Below are 17,127 nucleotides of genomic sequence, written 5' to 3' on the forward strand. Positions count from 1 at the left end.
CACATTACAACAAACAGATATACATATAAATCCTTATAAATGGCCACTAATGAATGAAAAAGGTGTATTTGATCAATCATTCACCCAATAATTGATTCAATTTGTTAAGTCACATGAATTGTACACTCTTAGAAAAAAGGGTTCCAAAGAGTTCTTCGGCTTGCCCATGGAAGAACCCTTTGACAAAGCCTTTAGGGTTCCAGGTAGAACCCTCTGTGAAAAGGGTTCTTGCATGCCTACACATACACATGATAAGACACGCACTCTACACACACGTACACATTGATTTTGTATTGTCGATATGTGGTAGTACAGTAGTGGCCTGAGGGAACACACGTAATGTGTTGTGGAAAGTGTTATGAAATGTAATGTCATGGAATATTTAAAATTGCACATAACTGCCTTAATGTTTCTGGACCCCAGGAAGAGTAGCTGCTGTCTTGGCAACAGCTAATGGGGATCCTTAATAAATACAACTACAAATAGTGTACTGGTTATTGCTTTAAACAGTGACCTTACCATACTATCTGCTTCACTTGCTGTCAAAGTCAACCTTGAGACTTGAAGTAACATTGCCCTTGCTCAACCAAGACCATGGTTATGGTAGAGCAATTGGTTAGTAAGAACACTGCTTTGTGAGTATGAAGTATTGTTTTGCAGAGGGTCCCGGGTTCGATACCAGGTCAGGTCGGGAACAGCACTTACTCTGTTACACAAAGATCTGTGAAAGGTTTTCAAACAGATGAGAGTGGTTGCATAACAAAGTGCAAATTTAACCATCCGTTTAATGGGCTTTTGTTTTATATTTTTAGTTCAAACTGTAAATCGTAACAAAACTATAGTTAGCATGTGGCGAATGACACTTAACACCCCTTTTTCATTATTATGCCTCTAAGTTGGACTCCGTGCTCTGTGCTTTACTCCTTACGTTCACATCCCTTCACTGAAAGAGTCAATGCCAGACCTGTCTGTCTCTCTCACTTGCTGGTTGACTAGAGTAGAAGTCTATAGCTCAGTTGGGAGAGCGTTAGACTGAAGATCTAAAGGTCCCTGGTTCAATCCCGGGTTTCGGCATTAGATGTTGTTCCTTCTTCCAATTTGTAAGTCGCTCTGGATAAGAGCGTCTGCTAAATGACTAAAATGTAAAATGTAAATGTATAGTAGGGTATGGTTGCCCAGGGATGGAGCTGGAATGTGGCCCAATGCAGCATTGTCCTTGTACCCAACACCCATATAGTCATAAAACCTTTCCCCATGTAACTGCCTTTACCTCAGTCTGGTGTTCGCTGAACAGTAGTTGTATACGTTATTGGTTCCTTGAAATACATACTCATTTCTTTTCAGTTTTTTACAGTTTTTTACAATTTAGTCTTGGCACCCAGAGTAGTTAGCACCCAGTTCATTTTGATAGAGTAAAGCTCAGTACAGTACAACAGTGATATGAATTTGAAAATGTTGTTACAAGCTTGAGCCACAAGATGGTGGAGATCACAAGCTCATATAGCATGGACCTCTGATTTGTCTCTAGCTCAAGGATCTGACCCTTTTTTTCTATTTTCGCCTAAAATGACATACCCAACGACATCCTGGGGCCGTACCATTTTGCAGATTTTCAATTGCAAACATTATCTCTTCTTTGGTAATAGGGGCACTAGGTATAAATTGCCCTTAGGCACAGATCTAGGATCAGTTTATTCTCGTCAGATCCAAACCTGTAATCCTACAACCAAATACGTTTTTTTTTAAACAACAAAGCTCTTAGTATAGTGATGCAGTTCTTTAGATGTTGTACACATGAAATTGAGTCATTCCAGACTTTATCCATTAATGTTATATTCCTTTTTCACCTATCCAACTGCTCCATTCTCTGTGTAGCCTGCTGCTACAGGTAAGTGCCAAAATAAAGAAAATACCAACATAAAGTGTCTTAATAGGGCATTGGACCACCACAAGCCGCCTTGGCATAGATTCTTCAAGTGTCTGGAACTTCCTGTGTGGAAGCACCCCATGCTTTCAATATACTTTGTATCCCTCATTTACTCAAGTGTTTTCTTTATTTTGGCAGTTACCTGTAGAATGGAAGGAGAGGATTTTCATCAGCCCTATGTTCCCTGGGCGCTATAATCCCTCAACCTATGTTCCCTGGGCCCTATATTCCCTAAGACCTACATTTGAAGTCGGAAGTTTACATACACCTTAGCCAAATACATTTAATCTCAGTTTTCACAATTCCTGACATTTAATCCTAGTAAAAATTCCCTGTCTTAGGTCAGTTAAGAATGTGAAATGTCAGAATAATAGTAGAGAGAATGATTTATTTCAGCTTTTATTTCTTTCATCACATTCCCAATGGGTAAGATACATACACTCAATTATCATTTGGTAGCATTGCCTTTAAAATTGTTTAACTTGGATCAAATGTTTCAGGTAGCTTTCCACAAGCTTCCCACAATAAATTGGGTGAATTTTGGCCCATTCCTATTGACAGAGCTGCTGTAACTGAGTCAGGTTTGTAGGCCTCCTTGCTCGCACATGCTTTTTCAGTTCTGCCCACAAATTTTATATAGGATTTAGGTCAGGGCTTTGTGATGGTCACTTTGTTGTCCTTAAGCCATTTTGCCACAACTTTGGAAGTATGCTTGGGGTCATTGTCCATTTGGAAGACCCATTTGCAACCAAGCTTTAACTTCCTGACTGATGTCTTGAGATGTTGCTTCAATATATCCACATAATTTTACTTCCTCATGATGCCATCTATTTTGTGAAGTGCACCAGTCCCTCCTGCAGCAAAGCACCTCCACAACATGATGCTGCCACCCCCTTGCTTCACAGTTGGGATGGTGTTCTTCAGCTTGCAAGCCTCCCCCTTTTTCCTCCAAACATAATATATGGTCATTATGGCCAAACAGTTCTATTTTTGTTTAATCAGACCAGAGGACATTTCTCCAAAAAGTACGATCTTTGTCCCCATTTGCAGTTGCAAACCGTAGTCTGGCTTTTTTATGGCGGTTTTGGAGCAGTGGCTTCTTCCTTGCTGAGCGGCCTTTCAGGTTATGTCGATATAGGACTTGTTTTACTGTGGATATAGATACTTTTGTACCTGTTTCTTCCAGCATCTTCACAAGGTCCTTTGCTGTTGTTCTGGGATTGATTTGCACTTTTCACACCAAAGTACGTTCATCTCTAGGAGACAGAACGCGTCTCCTTCCTGAGCGGTATGACGGCTGCGTGGTCCCATGGTGTTTATACTTGCGTACAATTGTTTGTACAGACGAACGTGGTACCTTCAGGCGTTTGGAAATTGCTCCCAAGGATGAACCAGACTTGGAGGTCTACAATTTTTTTTCTGAGGTATTGGCTGATTTCTTTAGATTTTCCCATGATGTCAAGCAAAGAGGCACTGAGTTTGAATGTAGGCCTTGAAATACATCCACAGGTACACCTCCAATTGACTGAAATGATGTCAATTAGCCTATCAGAAGCTTCTAAAGCCATGACATCATTTTCTGGAATTTTCCATACTGTTTAAAGGCACAGTCAACTTAGTGTATGTAAACTTCTGACCCACTGGAATTGTGATACAGTGAATAATAAGGGCGTCTGAAAGATTAATTTGTCTCCCAGTGTCTGTTGAAAAGCAGACTGAACCAGGTTTTCCTCTAGGATTTTGCCTGTGCTTAGCTCTATTCTGTAAACTTTAATCCTTAACAACTCCCTAGTCTTTGCCGATGACAAGCATACCCATAATATGATGCAGCCATACCATGCTTGAAAATATGAAGAATGGTACTCAGTGAAGTGTTGTGTCAGATTTGCCCCAAACATAACACTTCATATTCAGGACATAAAGTTCATTACTTGCCACATTTTTTACAGTTTTACTTTAGTCCATTATTGCAAACAAGATGCATGTTTTGAAATATTTGTATTCTGGACACGCTTCCATCTTTTCATTTAGGTTAGTATTGTGGAGTAACTATAACGTTGTTGATCCATCCTCAGTTTTCTCCTATCACAGCCATTAAAATCTGTAATTGTTGTAAAGTCATCTTTGGCCTCATGGTGAAATCCCTGATTGATTTCCTTCCTCTCTGGCAACTGAGTTATGAAGGACACCTGTATCTTTGTAGTGACTGGGTGCATTGATACACCATCCAAAGTATAATTAATAACTTCACCATCATGAAAGGGATATTCAATGTCTGCTTTTTATATTTTTACCCATCTACCAATAGGTGCCCTTTGCTAGGCATTGAAAAACCTCCTTGGTCTTTGTGGTTGAATCTGTGTTTGAAATTCACTGCTCGACTGAGGTACCTTAGTCATCTTACAGATAATGTGTGGTACAGAGATGAGAACTTATTTAGACGTGCCATAACAAAGGGGTTAAATACTTATTGACTTATTGATTACATTTCAGCTTTTCATTCTTAATTAATTTGTAAAAAGACTCTAAGAACATAATTCCACTTTGACATTATGGGGTATTGTGTGTAGGACACTGACACAAAATTAGGCTGTAACACAACAAAATGTGGAAAAAGTCAAGGGGTGTGAATACTTTCTGAAGGCACTGTATACAATGCATTAGGAAAGTATTCAGGCGCCTTCACTTTTCTACATTTTGTTACGTTACAGCCTTATTCTAAAATGGATTACATAGTTTTTGTCCCCCTCATCAATCTACACACAATACCCCATAATGACAAAGCAAAAACAGGTTTTTAGAATTTTTGCAAATTTATTAAAAATAAAAAACTGAAATGTATGTTAATGTAAATCCAGAGTTCCCCATGGGTTCCCCAAATACACTGAAACAGTCTATAATGTATAACTTGTTACAGTTTACCCCTACCTTATTATTTTCTTCCATCTGGCAATATCATGTTAAGAGCAAATACACACACATGCATTTGTAGGCCATTTAAAATTTATAATAAAGTCTTCTTCAAAGTATGCATGTCATTCTTTATGACATCATAAAGGTGTGAGTATCACATTCAAAACAAAGTCCAAAACAAAACAAAGCTATTTTCAATAAACATGTTTCCATATTATTTTTCTATGCATGTTAGATCACAGCCACACTTCACCTCAAATCAGAAGCCGGCAATAGGGCTGTAGGCCTATGTGTTCAGTTTTGTTCTCTGTTTTATGTACATAGCCTATGTGACCTAAATTCAGAAGATGTATGCCTACCACATTTGACCATTCGCACATATCCCACCTTTAAACAAGCATGGTCATGTTTTCTGTCATGAAATACAATTAATTAAGCTAAATTCTCCCTTGCCCGATCTCCTTCAAGACATGATCATATATGTGTGATAACTTTGACAGCTTTTATTCAGTGGGGCAAGTAGTAGTGTTCAAATCCCATCTTGTGGCGAGAAGCAGGACACGGGGGTTCGCGATTCCCTACCGGTCACATTGGTGCCGTGACTTAAATGGGTTTCTGCTAGGAGGAGGTCAATTGGGGGTGAAGAAGTGGAGGTTGCTCGGAATGCTCATCACATGGCGTCGTTCACGTTAGACTACCAGATTTCCACTATTAGGACTGTTTTAAAAGGGACTATGTCTGTAGTATACGGAGCTATACAACTTTAATGTTAGTCCATAACTCCCTTATGTTTAACAGCTGATCAGTATCACTCGAGGTTGAAGATCAATTAGATATGCAAATGAGCAACATGGCAGCTGTCTTGTAGTGTGCCTGCATGCACCCTGTTATTTTACCATGCTTCGGTATTGATATAAAGAGTTAATGTGTGCAACTATGGGGCAAAACAGATAAATAGGCTATGTCTAAATACAGTTAAAAGGCACCATAATTGCTTCCCGTGGGCATATAATATTAAGGTAGACTATGGAGGCTTTTACGCACATCCAAAATATTAACGGGTGCTGGCTAAAATAATGATAAAAAGGGCATGTCCACTCACTATTTTTCTGCTCCCAAACATGATCTTTCAGTAATGCTTTAGTAATTAATATTTATTTCAAAGCAGTCTCACAAACCAAACCCTTTATTAAATAGGCTGTTATTTGGCAAATGCATAAATGCAACTATGGGGCAAAACAGATGGGGTTGGCTTAGATTGTTGACAACATGTAAACTACATTTCCTCTCCAATGTTTATTGAAAACATACATTTGCACAATGAGCACTTGTTGTCTCTTAAATACATCATTACAGTTGTTGGTTAGCTAGCTAGCAAATTTTAGGCATATTAACATAGACGTGACATCAGTCAAAACAACTCAAAACAAGATATGGTATCAAGAACAAGATGAAAGTAGCTGAAACGACCCACCTACGATTCCCAACATGGCAGCTTCATGTCATTGTTGCTAGCTATCTGGGCATCCAGAATCACAGCAACACACATACTTCTGCCCCGTTGAAGCATGCACATTGTTTTCGTGACGTTTTCAGCTAACCCGTCTATATCACTTCAGTCTCTATTGGCAAATATATTTGCTTTTAAGAGCACAACATGGTGTCAGAAGTGGAAGAAGAGTGGCTGTAATCAGACATTATCTTCTATCAAAGAACAAAGAGAGACAATTCCAATGCTAAGGTTAGCTGCATGAGGACGTTGACCTTGCCAGCAGACTACTACGACAAGTGACTAGTTAGCATACTAAGTGCTAACGTTTTTTGGACATGAGTGAATGAAAATACGTTCATGTCATTAGCTATTGTAACGGTTGTCTTCTGTAGAAATGGACCAAGGCACAGCAGGTACGTGAATACTCATCTTTAATTAAAATAAAGGAGTAAAGCATCCACTTAACAATTCAAACAAAGTAACAACAGCTACAGTTCTGCAGGCTAGAAACGCAGTGCAAAAAACAACCACCCACAACCCCAAAGAAAAACACACACACCTATATAGGACTTCCAATCAAAGGCAACTATACACACCTGCCTTCAATTGGAAGTCCCAATCATCCACCCAACATTTAACCAATACAAACATGCCACGTCCTGACCCCAAAACTAAAACACTAGCTCCATCTGCTGGTCAGGACGTGACAGTACCCCCCCCTCAAGGTGCAGACCCCGGAATGCACCTACCAACAAAAAAAAAACAACACAAAACCCATAAACAATAACCCTAAAACAATAAGGGAGGGAAGGGAGGGTGGCTGCCGTCACCGACGGCACTGTGCTACACCCTCCCTCCCCAACCCACCTATCCTGGAGGTGGCTCAGGTGCAGGGCGTGGACCTTGCTCCACCGTCGGCGTAGCCCACTTCGGTGGCGCTGCTAACTGCGCCGGGCAGATGGGCCACTTGGGCTGACCCTGGCAGACGGACAACTCGTGCTGGGCCGGAGGACAGGAGGACCCCTCGGGCTGGACCGGGGGACAGGAGGGCCCCTCGGGCTGGGCCGGGGGACAGGAGGGCCACTCGGGCTGGGCCGGGGGACAGGAGGGCCACTCGGGCTGGGCCGGGGGACAGGAGGGCCACTCGGGCTGGGCCGGGGGACAGGAGGGCCACTCGGGCTGGGCCGGGGGACAGGAGGGCCACTCGGGCTGGACCGGAGGGCAGGAGGGCCACTCGGGCTGGACCGGAGGGCAGGAGGGCCACTCGGGCTGGACCGGAGGGCAGGAGGGCCACTCGGGCTGGGCCGGAGGGCAGGAGGGCCCCTCGGGCTGGGCCGGAGAGCAGGAGGGCCCCTCGGGCTGGGCCGGAGAGCAGGAGGGCCCCTCGGGCTGGGCCGGAGAGCAGGAGGGCCCCTCGGGCTGGGCCGGAGAGCAGGAGGGCCCCTCGGGCTGGGCCGGAGAGCAGGAGGGCCCCTCGGGCTGGGCCGGAGAGCAGGAGGGCCCCTCGGGCTGGGCCGGAGGGCAGGAGGGCCCCTCGGGCTAAGCCGGAGGACAGGAGGGCCACTCGGGCCGATCCTGACAGGCAGGGCACCCTGGCAGATCCGGGCAGGCGGGCACCTCTGGCAGAACCGGGCAGTCTGGCCACTCTGGCAGAACCGGGCAGTCTGGCCACTCTGGCAGTTCAGGGCAGTCTGGCCACCCTGGCAGTTCAGGGCAGTCTGGCCACCCTGGCAGTTCAGGGCAGTCTGGCCACCCTGGCAGTTCAGGGCAGTCTGGCCACCCTGGCAGTTCAGGGCAGTCTGGCCACCCTGGCAGTTCAGGGCAGTCTGGCCACCCTGGCAGTTCAGGGCAGTCTGGCCACTCTGGCAGTTCAGGGCAGTCTGGCCACTCTGGCAGTTCAGGGCAGTCTGGCCACTCTGGCAGTTCAGGGCAGTCTGGCCACTCTGGCAGTTCAGGGCAGTCTGGCCACTCTGGCAGTTCAGGGCAGTCTGGCCACTCTGGCAGTTCAGGGCAGTCTGGCCACTCTGGCAGTTCAGGGCAGTCTGGCCACTCTGGCAGTTCAGGGCAGTCTGGCCACTCTGGCAGTTCAGGGCAGTCTGGCCACTCCGGCAGTTCAGGGCAGTCTGGCCACTCCGGCAGTTCAGGGCAGTCTGGCCACTCCGGCAGTTCAGGGCAGTCTGGCCACTCCGGCAGTTCAGGGCAGTCTGACCTCTCTGGCGACTGTTGACTGGCGGGCAGCTCTGACGACTGTTGACTGGCGGGCAGCTCTGACGACTGTTGACTGGCGGGCAGCTCTGACGACTGTTGACTGGCGGGCAGCTCTGACGACTGTTGCCTGGCGGGCAGCTCTGACGACTGTTGACTGGCGGGCAGCTCTGACGACTGTTGACTGGCGGGCAGCTCTGACGACTGTTGACTGGCGAGGCTGGGTTGACACACTAGACTCCTGATGCGTGGGGCTGGTATAGGACGTGCCAGCCTGGAGACACGCACCTCCATGCTAGTGCGTCTGGCGGGAAACACCGGACCGAAAGGGCGCACTGGCGGTCTTGAGTGCAGGGTTGGCATCACCCCTTCCGGCTCGATGCTCCCCTTGCCCTGGCACCTGCGGGGCGCTGGTACTGGGCGAACTGGGCTGTGCGTCCGTATAGGCGAGATGGTGCGCACCTCAGCGTAACATGGCGCCCTCCACCTCGTACGCACCTCCCTGTAGTCACGGGTAGCTGGCTTACGGCTCTTCCCTGGCCTGGCCAAACTACCCGTGTGCCCCCCCCAAAAAAAATCTTGGGGCTGCCTCTCGGGTTTCCTAGCCAACCGTGTTCCAGCGTAACGTTCCCGATGGTTCCTCTGTCCAGCTGCCTCCACTCTCCTGAGTGCCTCCACCTGTTCCCATGGGAGGCGATCCCTTCCGGCCAGGATCTCTTCCCAGGTGTAGGCTCCCTTGCCGTCCAGGACGTCCTCCCATGTCCATTGTTCCCTTTTTCTCTCCTGTGGCTTCCTCCTCTTCTGCTGCTTGGTCCTTTGGTGGGTGGTTCTGTAACGGTTGTCTTCTGTAGAAATGGACCAAGGCGCAGCAGGTACGTGAATACTCATCTTTAATTAAAATAAAGGAGTAAAGCATCCACTTAACAATTCAAACAAAGTAACAACAGCTACAGTTCTGCAGGCTAGAAACGCAGTGCAAAAAACAACCACCCACAACCCCAAAGAAAAACACACACACCTATATAGGACTTCCAATCAAAGGCAACTATACACACCTGCCTTCAATTGGAAGTCCCAATCATCCACCCAACATTTAACCAATACAAACATGCCACGTCCTGACCCCAAAACTAAAACACTAGCTCCATCTGCTGGTCAGGACGTGACAGCTATCGAGTTTGGGATTAGCAGCAGTGCAGTCATTTACACCACCATCACCGTTGTTATTGAATGGAAACCGTTCAGAAAATTGGCAGAAATGGGACAAAGACTGAACCTGTACTACTTAGTCAGTGGGCTAAATTACAAGTCGGAAGATAGGAAAATAACAGTTTTGCTACACTGCATTGGCAAGGACGAGCTGGAGATCTACAACATGATAGAGATTTCATATGCCGATCCGGAAAACAAGAAACTGGCAGAGGCGATGAAAGCGTTTGAAAACTACTGCGCACCACAGCGGAATACTGTGTTTGAGAGACATCAGTTTTGGGCAATGTAGACATAGAAGCACAGTGGCTAGGAAAAACTCCCTAGAAAGGCTGGAACCTAGGAAGAAACCTAGAAAGGAACCAGGCTCTGAGGGGTGGCCAGTCTTCTTCTGTCTGTGCCGGGTGGAGATGATAAGAATAGGCCAGAACGTTCTTCAAGATGTTCAAACGTTCATAGATAACCAGCAGGGTCTAATAACAACAACAGTGGTTATAGATGGTGCAAAAGGTCAGCACCTCAGGAGTAAATGTATGACTGGTGAACAGGTCAGGGTTCCATTTTGCCGCAGGCAGAACAGCAGAAACTGGATCAGCAGCACGACCAGGTGGACTGGAGACAGGGACAGCCAGGAGTTGTCAGGCCAAGTAATCCTGAGGCATGGTCCTAGGGCTCAGGTCCTCCGGAAGGGGAGAGAGAGAGAGAGAAAGAGAGAGAGAGATGGGAGAATTAAAGGGAGCTTACCTAAGATCACACAGGATACCATATAAGACAGGAGAATTACAACAGATATGACAGACTGACCTTAGCCCGACAACACAGACTATTGCAGCATAGATAATGGAGACAGATGGGGGGAGTTGTGGGTCAGTGGCCACTGTTGCCCCTTCCAAAGTTACCCACGGACAGGGTAAACCAGGCAGGATATAACCACACCCACCTTTCCAAAGCACAGCCCCTACACCACCAAAGGGATATCAACAGACCACTGACTTACTTGAGACAAGGCAGGATATAGCCCACAGAGACCCCGCACCCCTGATTTCTCAGAGGACAAACTATCCACAGAGACGAACTGATATCTTTCCGACAGATAAAATCTAAACCAGGCAAGAACTTGTCCACGTAGACCAATTACGGTTTCCAATCCTTCCAAAATAATGTTTCATTCAATTTTTTATTTCACCTTTATTTAACCAGGTAGGCCAGTTGAGAACAAGTTCTAATTTACAACTGCGACCTGGCCAAGATAAAGCAAAGCAGTGCGACAAAAACAACAACACAGAGTTACACATAAACAAACGTACAGTCAATAACACAATAGAACATAAAAATGGAAAAATCTATGTACAGTGTGTGCAAATGTAGAAGAGTAGGGAGGTAGGCAATAAACTGGCCATAGAGGCGAAATAATTACAATTTAGCATTAATACTGGAGTGATAGATGTGCAGATGATGATGTGCAAGGAGAGTATACTGGGGTGCAAAAGAGCAAGAGGTTAAGTAATAATATGGGGATGAGGTAGTAGGGTGTGCTATTTACAGATTGGCTGTGTACGGGTACAGTGTACGATGATCGATGGTGTCTGTTTCGGTTTAGGAACACAAGACAGACACAGAGCATTGGTCTGATGTTATTCAAAGTTAATTTACCACCTTCACGAGTGCAATGATGGGGTTTCATATACATTATTTGTCTTCAGGAAGGCAGGGAGTTGCTGATCAAGAGCATTTTTTTTTATTGATTACTGCCACTTTTAGTGAGGGTAGGGAGCCATTTATAATGTTCAACATAGGAGAGCCAAGCACAGGAAGTAGTACTTTCAGTAGTTTAATTGGAATAGGGTCCAGTAGACAGCCGGAAGGTTTAGAGGCCATTACTATTTTTGTGAATGTGTTGAGAGTGTCAGGATTCAAAAACTTGAGTGTCGCCATAGATCTAATGTCCTGGCAGTTGTGTGCAAACTCAGGATAAGAGAGGTTTGGAGAAATATGAGGATCTAATGCTGAGGGACAAAATTGTGATTAGCATCACATTTCAGATAACCCTAGCTAAGGCCATAGATGTTAGCAGTATAAGTTACGTCCACTCAGGCTAAGGCTATATCAGCTACCAGTAGCACAGAACAGTTTGTGCATGCTATGGAAAAAAAAGGTTGCCATGTTACGCAATCAGTGTGCAGCATACAAAGACTTGTGGAAAAACACACAAACACAATGTTCTAAAAAATGTGGCATTAGAAATCACTTTGCAGCTGTGCGTAGGTCAGGGACAGATGTTGCACCTGTTGAAGCAGAGGTCAGGGAAGCGGACACGTTGTTCATAGGTGCAGTGACACTAGCACGCAAAAGAAATGCCGGCTGGCACACAAACTTACGCATAGGGGAACAGACAGTCAACTTTAAGTTCGATTCAGGAGCTGAAGCTAATGTGCTCCCACAAGCAATAGCAGACAAATTGCCCAAGCAATTCAAAGTGAAAGAGACAGACTGTACTCATAGCGTATGGAGGCACCCGCGTCAAACCAAAGGGCATAATGACATTGCAAGTGCACACAGTGCACAGACAAGCACATCTACAGTTCTATGTTACAGATACATTTGACAAACCACTACTAGGCAGAGAGGCCTGTGTGCAGCTTCACCTCAGAAAAGTTGAAACAGTTGCAAGCCATGCTACGCGGGGGGTCATATTGCACTTCCTAAGGCTTCCACTAGATGTCAACAGTCTTTAATACTTTGTTTCAGGCTTCTACTGTGAATGGGAAGAGAATGAGAGCTGTTGTAATCAGGTGTCTGGCAGTAAGCACGAGCTCCCTTCTCTTTCCTTTATGAAGACAAAGGAATTGTCCGGTTGGAATATTATTTAAGATTTATGATAAAAACATCCTAAATATTGATTCTATACATCGTTTGACATGTTTCTACGAACTGTAATGTAACTATTTTGACTTTTCAGATTGACTGAACGCGCGCTCTTGTGAATTTGGAATGCTGGACTAAACGCGCGAACAAAAAGGAGGTATTTGGACATAAATATGGACTTTATCGAAACAAACTAACATTTATGGTGGAACTGGGATTCCTGTGAGTGCATTCCGATGAAGATCATCAAAGGTAAGTGAATATTTATAATGCTATTTCTGAGTTTTGTTGACTCCACAACATGGCGGGTATCTGTATGGCTTGTTTTGGTGACTGAGTGCTGTACTCAGATTATTGCAAAGTGTGCTTTCGGCGTAAAGCTTTTTTGAAATCTGACACAGTGGTTGCATTAAGGAGAAGTTTATCTTTAAATTCTATGCATAACAGTTGTATATTTTTTCAACGTTTATGATGAGTATTTCTGTAAATTGATGTGCTCATTCACCGGAGGTTTGGAGGCAAAACATTTCTGAACATTACACGGCAATGTAAAATGGGGTTTTTGGATATAAATATGAACTTTATCGAGCAAAACATACATGTATTGTGTAACATGAAGTCCTATGAGTGCCATCTGATGAAGATCATCAAAGGTTAGTGATTAATTTTAGCTGTATTTCTGGTTTTTGTGATGCCTTTCCTTGCTTGGAAAATGGCTGTGTGCTTTTTCTTGTCTAGGTGCTGTCCTAACATAATCTAATGGTATGCTTTCGCTGTAAAGCCTTTTTGAAATCGGACAATGTGGTTGGATTAACGAGAAGTTTATCTTTAAATGGTGTATAATACTTGTATGTGTGAGAAATTTGAATCATGGGATTTTTGTTGTTTTGAATTTGGCGCTCTGCTATTTCACTGGCGCTAGCGTCCAACATTTCCCAGAGAGGCGAACTGACTGTGTATATTGGTTCCTGACTTCCCTGAAAAGTTGCATGTCGCGGGGAATATTCGAAGCTAGTGCAGTGCGCCACAGGATGTTTTTGTGCTGGTCAAGAGCAGTCAAATCTGGAGTGAACTAAGGGCTATATCTGTTCTTAGTTCTACATCTTTTGAAAGGGGCATGCTTATTTATGATGGTGAGGAAGGCACTTTTGAAGAACAACCAGGCATCCTCTACTGACGGGAGTACGTCAATATCCTTCCAGGATACCCGGTCCAGGTCGATTAGAAGTGTTTTAGGGAGCGTTTGACAGTGATGAGGGTTGGTCGTTTGACCGTGGACCCATAACACAAGTAGACATTGAGGCAGTGATCGCTGAGATCCTGGTTGAAAACAGCAGAGGTGTATTTAGAGGGCAAGTTGGTCAGGATGATATATATGAGGGTGCCAATGTTTACAGATTTGGGGTAGTACCTGGTAAATTCCTTGATAATTTGTGTGAGATTGAGGGCATCTAGCTTAGATTGTAGGACGGCCGGGGTGTTAAGCATATCCCAGTTTATGTCACCTAACAGTACGAACTCTGATGATAGATGCGGGGCAATCAATTCACATATGGTGTCCAGGGCACAGCTGGGAGCTGAGGGAGTGGCAACAGTGAGAAATATGATGACCCTCAGGCTGCTGTCCTTACTAATGGGCTAAGGGCATAGCTTCTCCAAACACAGAGGTACCAGATAGGGCTGTCCTCTGTCCCCTTTCCTATTTGCGCTCCCTACAGAACCACTGGCCGAGGCCATCAGAGTAACGCCTATTATACAGGGTCTGCTCATTGGTGACGTTCATCATCAAATAAGCTTGTATGTGGATGATGTTTTGATATTCATCTCTAGCCCAAAGACTTAAATTACATCTCTTGTCGGGGTGACAGGTAGCATAGTGGTTAGAGCGTTGAGCCAGTAACCAAATTTTTTCTGGATCGAATCCCCGAGCTGACAAGGTAAAAATCTGTCGTTCTGGCCCTGAACAAGGCAGTTAACCCACTGTTCCCCGGTAGGCCGTCATTGGAAATAAGAATTTGTTCTTAACTGACATGCATAGTTAGGTTTAAATAAAAAAAAATAGATTATTCAGTGAATTCTCAGGCTACAAGATTAATTTAACTAAATCAGAGGCTATGCCACTTGGTAGTCCTCACTCTGTACCTACTAACTCAACCCCCTTTCCTTTTAAATGGTCTCACTCACAGTTTAATGTATCTGGGTATATTTGTAACTCATAAATTCCAGCAAATGTACAAAGCTAATTTTTCCCCCTTATTTGATACAATAAGACAGGATCTGAAGCGCTGCAACTCTTCCGATTTCATAGTTGGGTAGAATATCCCTCTTGAAAATGAACATTTTATCTAGACTACTTTACCCAATGCAAATTATCCCAATCTTACTTTCCAATAAGGTAATCAAATATTTAAATGGCTGGTTAAGCAATATTGCAGCTGCCAGGTTCGATGGGGGTCTTGGATCTGCCCAATATTTGGTTTTATCACTTATGTTATATTTCTGACTGGATCACAAATGATGACTCCTCTATTTGGTTAGCCATTGAGACTTATTTTTCTAAATACCCCTTGCAGGATCTTTTATTTTTCAAAAGCTTCAAATCTGTAAAAAATTACTGCAATAATCCCATTCCACTTAACACACTCAAAGCATGGAGGTCAGTTCAATGTTTTTTGGGAAGGTCCAAACTAACCTCTGCTCTTACCCCGACTCTTAACAACCCAGATTTTGTACCAGGATTGCTGGATGCTGGCTTTAACATTTGGCTTAATAAGGGCATAGGCAGACTAAATGATTTATTCGCTGATAAGATTTTATTGTCATTTGACCAGATGGTTGAGAAATATCAACTCCCAAAGGAGGACTTTTCCCACTTTCTACAAGACATTATATTTTGAAGAACACGACCTTGTTTGGCAACCCTGATGTGTCTGTCATTGAAAGAATGCATTTTTTCTCAAAGGAAAATATCAACGTTTTTTTTTATGATGCTTTAAGGTCCTTTTCTACTGTTGACACACAGAGGGTCAAGCGAGTGTGGGAGAAAGAATTGTCTGTTACTATTGACGAGGAGATGGGAGAGGACATTTGGAGATATGCAAAAACAATAGCTCTGTAATCGTACAAGAGCAATCCAATTAAGAATAATACAAAGATTGCATGTATCCCCAAATCGCAGACATGCTTTAAGCCCCTCCTCCTTCTCTCCTCAGTGTCTTAAATGTAAAACGGATACAGGCACCCAAACACATTGTTTATGGTCATTTTCCAAACTACAAAGATACTGATCTAATGTTCTTCAAGAAATTAAAAAAATCCTAGGGGGTCGACCTAGAATTCGACCCAGTTTCTTTGCTGTTAGGTCTCCCTAGTAGGCATATTACTTATATGCGTAAGAGGAGGCTTTACAACATCCTTACCATCGCAGCAAGGAAAAACATCCTCTTACACTGGATTAATGACATGGTCTTTTCTATTAAGGATTGGCATAAGATACTATTTGAATGGGTGCCATTGGAAGATCTGACATGTACATTACATTCTAAAACAGATCAGTTCTACAAAGTGTGGGAACCTTATTTAAATGACCTAGAACCTGATTTATCAGCTATTATGCTGTAAGGATTTTCTTAGAATGGTGGTTGTTTACTTGTCTCGGGTACATTGTACCTTCCATGTGTTGGACCTAATTCCTTTATTTAAATTGAGCTTTTGTTTTTAATTTCTGTCTGTATGTTGGTTATTTTGTTAGGTTTTTTGTTATTCTTATTTTATCTTTGTTACTGTATCTCTTAATACGGGAGAAAATTGTGAAATTCCAATAAAAATATAGGGCAGACCCCTTAACTATTGACTATTAACAAAGAGGAAGAGGCGAAGCGAGAGGTTTCACTCTCGCCAAAATCTCTCCAAAATAAGCCCAATGTGTTGCTCTGTGCTTATTTTGGACCTAAGCTTGTCATCTGCCTTTCCACCTTTGTGACAATGACTCTCATTGTTTGGGCGGAGACATGAGCATCTCGTCATTATATACAGATCTCTGCTATTAATATACACATCAAGATTGTCCCCAGTATGGTGATTATTTCTAGTACCCAATAAGTATGGCTACTTTTACAGGACACTGTGGAGAGCTTTGTTATAGCAACCTTATATTACAGAGTTTCTAAACCCAGAGGCGCAACATCGTCGGACTTCGAGAATGTTTTCTAAACAGACCTAGCACACCGGGCTGGGGTTTGGGGATTTGGAAAGTCAATGGGAGAAGTGAAACGTTTTCTCGAAATCATTAGGGAAAACCTAGATTCGAGCCAATATCTTAAGTACACTGTAAAAGAATTCCCTGTAAGTGTACAGCATTATACTGGCACCACAGTGGCCAGCTTAATACTGTGATTTTGCTTTACAGAAGAAATGCTGTAATGTGTTTTACAGTACTATTTTCCTTACTGTAAAGACATATTACATCATCCTTGCTGTAAATTTACACGGATGCTTAATGTTTTACAGTAAGGAA

At 43.8% G+C, this 17,127-nt stretch overlaps 1 non-coding gene across 1 annotated transcript; it reads left to right on the forward strand.

The window, feature by feature from the left end:
• The first annotated feature begins 1,003 nt into the window (after positions 1-1,003).
• trnaf-gaa (transfer RNA phenylalanine (anticodon GAA)) lies at positions 1,004-1,074 on the forward strand. Its single transcript has one exon. It is a non-coding gene; the product is annotated as a tRNA-Phe (tRNA).
• Positions 1,075-17,127: the final 16,053 nt, after the last annotated feature.

The sequence above is a fragment of the Salmo salar genome, chromosome 10, assembly GCF_965601325.2.
Source record: "Salmo salar chromosome 10, fSalSal1, whole genome shotgun sequence".
NCBI lineage: Eukaryota > Metazoa > Chordata > Actinopteri > Salmoniformes > Salmonidae > Salmo > Salmo salar.